At 31.9% G+C, this 9,923-nt stretch overlaps 1 pseudogene; it reads left to right on the top strand.

Moving 5' to 3' along the window:
• Window positions 1-3,038: 3,038 nt before the first annotated feature.
• Window positions 3,039-5,696, top strand: LOC149529207 (uncharacterized; annotated as a pseudogene).
• Window positions 5,697-9,923: the final 4,227 nt, after the last annotated feature.

Raw genomic sequence — 9,923 nt, 5'->3', positions numbered from 1 at the left:
TAAAAGCCAAGGCATTGATGGCTTATCAATTGAATTTTATCAAACCTTATGGCAACATATTAAGGAGGACTTCTATTTGGTTTATTTAGAAGCTATTAATGAAGGTTCCTTGGGCCCAATGATTAATATAGGCTTCATTAAACTCCTCCCTAAAGGGAAAAATATGGATTACAAATCTGGCTGGCATCCTATTACTTTGTTAAATACTTCCTATAAAATTATTGTGAAAGCATTGGCTACCACGATAAAACCAATGGCTATGATGATAGTTTGTCCTGAAAAAACTAGTTTTTTGGGTGGCAGATTCATATTGGATAATTTAATGGTAGCTTGGGAGACATGTGAATAGGCTCAACAATCTCAACAAGATGCACTGCTGGTCAAGCTGGACTTTGATAAAGCCTATGATAGAATGAGATGGGGCTTCAATATAAAGATGTTACAATGGTTGGGGTTTGGTCCAGAAATTGGTAAGCATGTTCAAATGTTATTTACCAATGCAAATGCATAGCTAAGTGTCAATAATTCTTTATCTAACCCATTTCCTTTGGAACAGTTGATAAGACAAGGTTGTCCTCTATCTCCTTTTCTTTATGTATTAGCTACTGATGCTCTGGGATATCTTTTGCAAAAATATAATCACATGGGGCTAGTTAAGGGCATTGCTATTCCTAATAATTTCATGGTAATCAAATCACATTTTGTTGATGACAGCTTGTTGTTTGTGCAAAATTTTGAATCTGAAATTAACAATGTGATGGAGGTTTTGGAATTGTATTGCTTAGTTTTACGTTCTAGACTAGCTCATCATAAGACTGAGTTTCTAATGATCTAGCCTGACCCAGTCCCAGCATGGATTCCTAATCAATGGAAACTCATTAAGCATGGGTAGATTACACGCTATCTTGGCATTCCCTTTGGGTTAGGGGTTTCTCTGCATGACATGTGGGATTGGTTTCTCAAAAAGCTGAAGAACAAAATTTTTAATTGGGTCAATAGATATCTCTCATTAGCTGGTAAAATTCAAGTGATTAATAGATTTTCTAAGCATCGCATGTTTATTACTGTTCTTGTTGGATGCCTTCTAAAAAATGTTATGAGGGCCTTAACAAACTCATCTGTCAATTTTTGTGGACTAATTGGGATGGGAAGGCCAATTTTAGGTTGTCTTCATGGCTTCATTGTATCCAACCAAAACATAGAGGTGGGATGGGACTTTTGGACCCTAAGACTCAAGGTATTTGTTTAGTTTCTAAATGGATTATTAGAGCTATTTCTAGAGATGAACCTTGGAAGATATTGGTGAGGAAAAAGATTGCTCTTGCTGACAGGAACAGTAAGTGGCATAATGTGGGATGTTTGGACAAGATCTTGCTTGCTCTATTATTTCATCTCAAAGGTTCCTTTCCTTTACAATCCATTTGGAAGGCTTGGAGGATTGTTTGTAGTGGTTTGGATTGGAGAAGAAACTCATTACAGCATGATTTCAGCTTTTTCAATTCCTCTATTTGGTGGAATAGACTTATACAATATTAGGGATAGCCATTGGCAATCAGCTTTCCTAAGCATGCTATGTACCTTTTCAAGAAAGGGATTCACACCTTTAATGATGTCTAGGATTTCAACTCTTTTGATTGGGCAAGTTGGCAAGTTACAAAGAATCACTTCAATTTAAATAACAAGATTAAAGGGTTTTTTATTTTTGTCAGGTCATTGGTGCCTATGGAACTCATGATGAAGTTGTGTACACCTCTGCAATGTAGTGTCTTCAAGGATTGGCAATGGCTGGGTTGTTTTCCCTTTTCTTGTTTTCCTCTTTAAAAAATCTATTTACACATTCTTACATGTTTGAGGTTAAATCATCATCAAAAAATAAATGGGGGTGAAGGCTTACTGAAAGGAAATGGCATAATTTGAGCTCTCAAATCTAGAAATCTAAAGTTGAGGCAAATGCACAAATTTTGTCTTGGAAGATTTTACATCAAAAGTTTCTAGTTGGGGATAAATTGAGGTTTTTGTCTGTACAAGCTCCCTTGTGTCCTTTTCTTCATAGATCTAAAAATTTGAATCATATCTTTTGGAGTTGTCCTTGAGCAAAAGTTAAATGGGATATTATGTTTCATCACTTTTTGTCCATTTTTTATCGTATTTTAAGCCAAAGGGAAGTGATTTTTGGGCTTGGTCTTTGTAAGAACATGGTTGTAGACTCTATGAGACAATGCATATTACTACATATTTGGAAAAGTAGATGTCGAGCAATATTTTCTAACTAGTATATATAGCAGGAAATAGATATTCTTATGTTTTATATAGATATCTTGTATGAATTAGTTTTTCTTTGTTCATAGCTGAAGACTAAGAAGACTAAGCAACAAAATCATGCTAGGTACCAAAGACAGCTGGATGAAATTAAATATCAGGTGTTGTAGCTCCATGCTAGTGAAATGAAATGTTCTAGATAGCTCCAACAACTCATTAAGTTTCAAGTGAAGCCGTAATGTTCCTCATGTATTGTTGTTGTTTAGAGTTTGTGACTTGGTTCTCTTGTATGGTTGCTATTTGTAACTCATTTTTCTAGCCTATGACTAGGTTGCCATTGTTCCTAGATGTTTTGGTTTACCAACCTATGAGTTGGTTGTTATAGTCTTCCAATTTTGAGTTAATCATTAATTTTTTTGTAGCCTTTGACTGCTGCTCTCTATATTTGTATTTATTAGCTTTTTTTAATTTTATTTTTTTTAAATGTTTAATTGAATGAAGTAATTTTATTAACATCATTGTTACTTATCTGTTGGAGTCAAAATATGTTGTTGATAGAATGACAAATGATGTGGCAAGCTTTGAAAATAAAACTATTAAATTATAAACATTGTAAATATTGGTCATTGACCTGTTGCCCAGGACGCTCTCAAGAAGAGAACGCCTAGAAAAGAAATGCAATCCCCTTCTTACCACATTTCTGAATGACCATCCCTTTTTTGTGCAATCTCTGTATTGTAATTTTTCTTCTCCTCTTCTTCTACTTCTCCTCTATAGTTATGCATCGATTGATGCCCAACAAATGCCCTCCCCAAGAATCCTATGCTCTTGTCCACTTCAAAGCGGGTCTGAATGACACCTAGAGCACTTTGAGTTCATGGGTGAATGGAACTGACTGCTGCACCAACTGGACTAGCATCTCCTGTGACAATCACGCCAACCATGTCATCTCTATTGATATCTACCTTGGCTACTCTTTCCAAGGTGTGATATCTAAGAGCCTCTACGAACTTTGCTTTCTCACATCACTACAAATATCTAGAGTATTAGGTACTACATCCATTCCTCCATGTTTGGGAAACTATCTTATATTGACTCTTTATATATAGATGCAAGTGCCTTAAGTGGGATGATTTGCCTCTCCATTTTCTTTCTCCCCCATCTAACACAACTACATCTTTCAGTCAATTAGTTCAATGGAAGCATAGCTTCTTGCCTTGAGAATCTCTCTTATATTGAATCTCTCTCTTTTCAAGGCTTTAGTGGGATAATCCCTACCCCCATTTTCTCTCTCACCCGTCTTACATATCTTGATCTTTTTGACAATCACTTCAATGGGAGCATACCTTCTTTCCTTGCCAATCTTTCTTCTTTAACTTACCTTGACCTTCATAGCAACTGACTTGGTGGAATCATAATGGCTCCTCTTGGAAGTCTCTCTTTGTTGAAGAATTTAAACCTTGGTTACAATCGATTGAGTGGTATCATTCCATATTCTTTGCACAATCTCTCTTCATTTGAGAGGTTGTTTATTGATAATAACCAACTGAGCAGGACCATTCCCCCTTCATTTTCTCAGCTTTCCTCACTCAATGAGTTGACTGCTGGTGGCAATCATTTCAATGGGAGCATACCTTCTTGCCTTGGCAATCTCTCTTCACTTGAGAGCTTGGCTATTGAGGATAACCAACTGAGTAGGACCATTCCCCCTTCATTTGCTTAGCTTTCCTCACTCACTGAGTTGATTGCTATTGGCAATCATTTCAATGGGAGCATCTCATCTTCGTAACTTCCACCTTCTTTAGTTGAACTATACCTATCATTTAACCATCACCAGTCAATTTTTGAAGCTTTCTTTCAAAAGTTTGCAAGCCTATATGTTTTAGGTTTATCTGACTATGTACTAAATGTTAGCACAAGTTGGATTCCATCCTTTTATTTATCTAGGTTGTATTTAGAGTCATGTAGGATTGATGACCAATTTCCATCTTAAGTATCAACACAGTTTTTACTTCAACGGTTGGAAATAACAAATGCCATTCCTGTGGGAGTAATTCCCTCTTGGTTATGGGCAACCGGTCCTCTATTGTATCATCTGAATCTTTCAGGAAATAATTTGGAAGGAAGGTTGTCCTTAAATCCTTCAACATGGATGCAACTATATAAGCTAGAAGTGTCTAGAAATAAATTGATTGGATGCATCCCATCAATGTCATCTCCTAATATGACAATATTGTTTCTCAACGATAATATTTTCACTAGCAACATTCCTCCTAGCTTGCGCGAATCATCCCTACTCAATATGTTAAATCTTGCAAACAACATATTAATAGGAGTGATCCCTATCATCTTGTCCAATTGCTCTTCCCTCGTTATCCTAAATTTGGGAAATATTAGTTTGGAGGGAGGCTTACCACATGAATTGGGTATGCTGAGTGGATTATATTCATTAGTTGTTCACAATAATAAGTTGCATGGATCACCCTTTTTCATTAGCAAATTGTTCAAAGCTATAGGTTCTTGATATGGGAAATAATTTATTTGGTTGTGAAATACCAAATTTGATTGAATATCTTTTAGAGGGAAGAGTGCTGGTGTTGAAATAGAACAATTTTATAGGCAGTATTCCTTTAGAAATAGGCTAGTTAATGAACCTTCAAATCTTGCTGCTTTCATCAAATCGCATCTCAGGCGAAATTCCACAAACAATTACATTCTTGAAAGCAATAGCAAATGAATCTCAAAATGGTTTTGTATTGTCATCTGATTCTATTGAGTCATTCTATCAAGATGGGGTGGATATGAATTTAAAAGGTACAGATCAACACTATTCATATATTATTTCCACACTCACATCTATAGATCTCTCAAACAATGAATTGGAGGCAGAAGTTCCTTCTAATTTGGGGAATTTGAAGGGGCTTAAGAATTTTAAACCTTTCAATGAATAATTTGAATGGAAAAATTTCAATTTTTTTTGGTGAAATGTATCAATTGGAAGCATTGGACCTTTCAAGTAATCATTTTTTAGGACAGATCCCTATAGAGCTCGACTCTCTCAGTATTTTACACTCACTAAATCTATCAAATAATAGTATTTCAAGAAGAATACCACAAGGAACACATATGACCAGCTTTGGAGAATCCTCTTATTCAAGGAATCCTAATATATGCGGGTGTCCCCTACGCAAAAATTGTTCTTGGCCAAAATTTGTTCCTTCTCCTCCACCAATTTATGTTAATAAGATAGAGAGAAGCACTACTTATCTATAGCATGGGATAGCATTTGGATTGTCCTATGGAATAGCTTTTGGTGGAGTAATATCATTGATCCTCATAAAAATTAGTAGGAGAAGGAAATACTTCATTAAAGTTGATACAATCTTGAAGTTTTTATTTCCATGGATGAAGAATTTGACACTATGAAGGGATACATGTACAAACCATTTAAATGTGAGGTTTTTTGTCCTTCAAAGTATATATCACAATTCTAAATATTGAAATACCAAAATTCAAAAGGTGTTGGTATATTTTAACAAAGTATATCTCACAGTTCTAAATATTGAAATACTAAAATTCAAGAAGTGTTGGTATATTTTAAGATAAAATTCCATAGGTTATTCTATCAATTGTAGATTGTTGGTAGTTCTTTTAAATTGAATGATATAATTTTCTACTTTTTATTGATACATAACTTTGTGTATAGGGACCTATGTTTGCTTATGATGGTTTCTTGGTTCATCTAAAGACTTCTTGTACTCGGTGGCTGAAAAAAATCATCGCACATGCTTTTGGGGAGGAGCTACTTGTAATAGGAAACTCTTTTACTTTTATGAAGAAAAGAAAGATACAAAAATTAAAAAGTTATTGATTTTGTTAGAAACATATGATGCAACATCAAATGATAAGATAGATGTTGAAGTCTAAACTTATAATGACTGGAACATCTAAGTTGTTACTAAGAAAAAAAATTAAATAAGACATTTGTTAGTTTGATTTATATTAGTCTAATAAAATATATATACATAAATCAAACTATTGTAGACTTGTGATATTGCTATTAGGATTTAACTGTATGTTTTTTAGTCACACTCGTTGACTTGTATTTCATGAGTAGTGATTCAACATGAATCCATCTCTCATGAGTATAAATGGAACACTTTACTAGTTAAAAGAAAAAAAAGACATCTTTTAGTTTTATTTATATCAGTCTAATAAAATGCATATATACACAAATCCAACTATTCTAGACTTGTGATATTACTTACATTTATGAAGAATGGGAAGATTTCAAAATTAAGAAATTAGTTTATTTTATTTGGAAATGTGAAAGAATATTCATGAACATGTGATAAAACATCAAATGATAAGATAAATGCTAATGTCTAAACTTAGAATTACTGAAATTTAACATTTAAATTGTAATTGGTAAATAAATTGAATAGGACATCTTTTTGTATTGGTAAATAAGAATCTAAACTGTGACTGGTAAAAAACATCAAATGATAAAATAAATTTTAATGCCTAAGCTTAGAATGACTAGAATAACTAGACTTAATTATAGTTTCAGAAAGTAGAAGTAAATAAACTAATCTAGACTTAATTATAATTTGAGAAAGTAGAGAATTAGAAATATTAAAATTTTCACTTTTTAGAAATGCAAATAAATTTTCTTTCTTAATAATATTTTTGATAAAGGTATATATAATAATTTTAGTCTGCTTTTGGATGAAGAATTTTTCTTTTCAATTTTGAAAATGAAAATTTTATATTTTTAAAATGATGTGAAGTGTCATATTGGCTAAATTCAAATCATAGGCCTTGATGCAATTATCATGACTGTAAAGAATTCATTCGAACTAAATGTCTATGTTAGTAAGCCTCATTATCCTTTGGCTATCTCTTTTTCAAAAATATCTCTCTGCAGCAAAAAAAATTGATGCTATCTCTTTTTTAAAAAGATGTTTTTGCAACCAACAAATGAAGATATAGACATTGTGATTTCAACATTCAAATTTTTAATCTTGTTATGATCAATTATTCTCTAAAATTTTTGACAGTATCATGTAGTTATAGAAGACAAGAATTGATCTATTGAGTCAAAATTTTCTAAATTTGAAATTTTTTTCCCACCTCATTTGTGAATATAATCTAAACATGTTTCTTAATGGCATACAATAAGTATTTGATTGTTCTTTTCCCCAGACCATCACTTTTGCCTCTATTGTTAACTTCACAACCTATTATGATCATTATTAGGTAGTCTATTGTCTCTGTTAACTTGCTACATTCTTAATTTCACTATCTCCAAATTAGTGTAACTTTACAAAGTGTCGTGGCTGCCCTTAAGTAATTGTTATAAGGTAGTCTGATTTATCTTTGGACTGTACTTTGTTCACATAACTTCGCACCACTCTCATATATGTAAATGAGGACAACTAATTTGGTCCAAAGAGAATTAAAGATTTTAATGTCATTACAAATCTAGCTCCAAAGAGAATCTTGGTACCTCCTATTTGGCTAGAGAATAAAAGTGGGGATAATTATGAAGGAAGTTAAGAAAAGGGTGAATGAGGGAGAGAAGTAGGAAGATGAGAGGAGACAGAGTAAAGGACAGATATATAAGGTGATTAGGTAGCTAGCTAGCTAGGTAGATAATAAAATATATAAAACAAAAGTCATAAGATAATAATGAAGAATAAATTGTCATTTCATATTTTGATTGTAAGTTCCCAAACAAAATATATCCAAAATTTAAAATTAGACACAAGTCAAACATTCTTTATATGAATCTTATAAAACTATATATATATATAAACAAAATAAAATAATTATAAAGTAAATTAATTGTGTAGTTGAATATTGATAAACATTGGTCCTTTGTCTTTATCAAAAAAGGAAAAGATTGTGGGACACAATAACATTGGTTATTCAGAAAATTACTCTCCAAAATTTTATTAGGGAGTGTATAAAATGATTAATATAAAGAAAAAAGAGGGTATGTGCAGGATCATGGTCAACCAAACTATGCTCTTAATTGACAATAAAAAAATTAGAAAATCAGGGTTATGTCAACTTGACATGCAATTTTCTACTTGTTATTAAATTTATATCAAAAAGTTGAGAGAAAAGAATCTCTAGCAAATTGAAACTCATTTGTAAATGACTAGGACTTATCTCAAAAAAATAAAAATTGATTGGTCAAAATTTTGAATTTTAATGCAATATTACAAAAATAAGAAGTAGACGTATGTCTAACCAACTTAATCAAAATCAAATGATAATATTTTTAAATAAAATTCTAGATATAAGTAGTAGACTCATGCCTAGATGTGACACATATTTTTGGATATTTTTATTTTAAATAAATAATAAATAATTAACTTTTGATTTTAGTATTTTTGGAATAAAAAAACTTTCGTGTCTGACCACCTTAACTAATTCAAAACTCTATAAAATTCATATTTTCAATTTTACCCTTATAGTATAAGAAACAGAGAATGTAATGCATCTTTAAGATTTAAAAAATGATGTACCATTTGAATTTTATACTTGTTTTTCAAGTAGTGTGCCAGTTAGCACTTTATACACAACTCCATTAGAAAATAAGTAATAGTTACTTACTAAACTCATAATTTGACAAACCTTACATTTATGGAAAGACAAGAAAATTATTAAGAAATTCTTTTCATTTCATCAAATTTTCATGAAGAAAAAGTTGGCAGCTACATGTTTGAAGTAAAAATCTCATAAAAATAGGCCAAAAGCACATTTTTAGGATGTTTTTAAAGTTGACCATATAGGTTTGGTATCAAAATATATAGTATACCTTATAAAGATATTAATTTTTTTTATTTAGTATCAGGTGGGTGGGAAAAAGGTTGGAATATATTTTGAAATGGTTTGAGATATTTTAGAACTATAATTTTTTTAGATCACCACTTTTAGGCACATCATGATCCTACACATACCCAAGAGGGGTACAAAGGTGAAAAGATTGCTAGAGATTAAAGTAGATAGGAAAATATAGGGAGATACAATATATCGATAGATGGATTAGATTGAAATATCAAAGTGGAGGATAGTTATGAAGGAAGAGACAAAGAGGAGGGGAGTGTGAGGGAGAGAAATAGAAAGCGGAGACAAGGGAGATAAAAAGAGAGAATGACAAATATATATGAGGGTGATACATGGATAGTGGATAGATAGATAGATAATGTAGATCCAAGACAAATAGAGGAATTAGGATACAGACACAAAGGAGCAAAATGTAAAGAGGGGTAAGATAAGATAGAGACATGGAGTGAGAAAGAAGCATCTATGTGCATGAATAAGAAACATATAAAGATAGAGTTATGGAATTAGATAGTTTATGAGTAACTATTCAAGAAAATCATCAAAAGTATACAATACTATCATCTTAATCCTTGCACCTTGCAATGGTTCAAGTGTTAGTTATCTTTTATGATGTGTGTTAGTGGGATTGTAGAAGTTTTATAAATAGATGAATTATCAATATAATAATAGATATAGGATATATTTGTAGGGCTCTATTTCTATCTTCTTTTGACTTCTTTTGTAATCTACCTTTTATGATTAATAATATCATTGTTGCTACAATAATCTACTAACACTTATACTCTATTTTATGCTCTTTCTCTATG

Source organism: Cupressus sempervirens, chromosome 11 (genome assembly GCF_028749045.1).
Source record: "Cupressus sempervirens isolate cs-2001-9-10 chromosome 11, ASM2874904v1, whole genome shotgun sequence".
Taxonomy (NCBI): Eukaryota; Viridiplantae; Streptophyta; class Pinopsida; order Cupressales; family Cupressaceae; genus Cupressus; species Cupressus sempervirens.
This window is presented reverse-complemented; position numbering and strand designations above follow the sequence as displayed.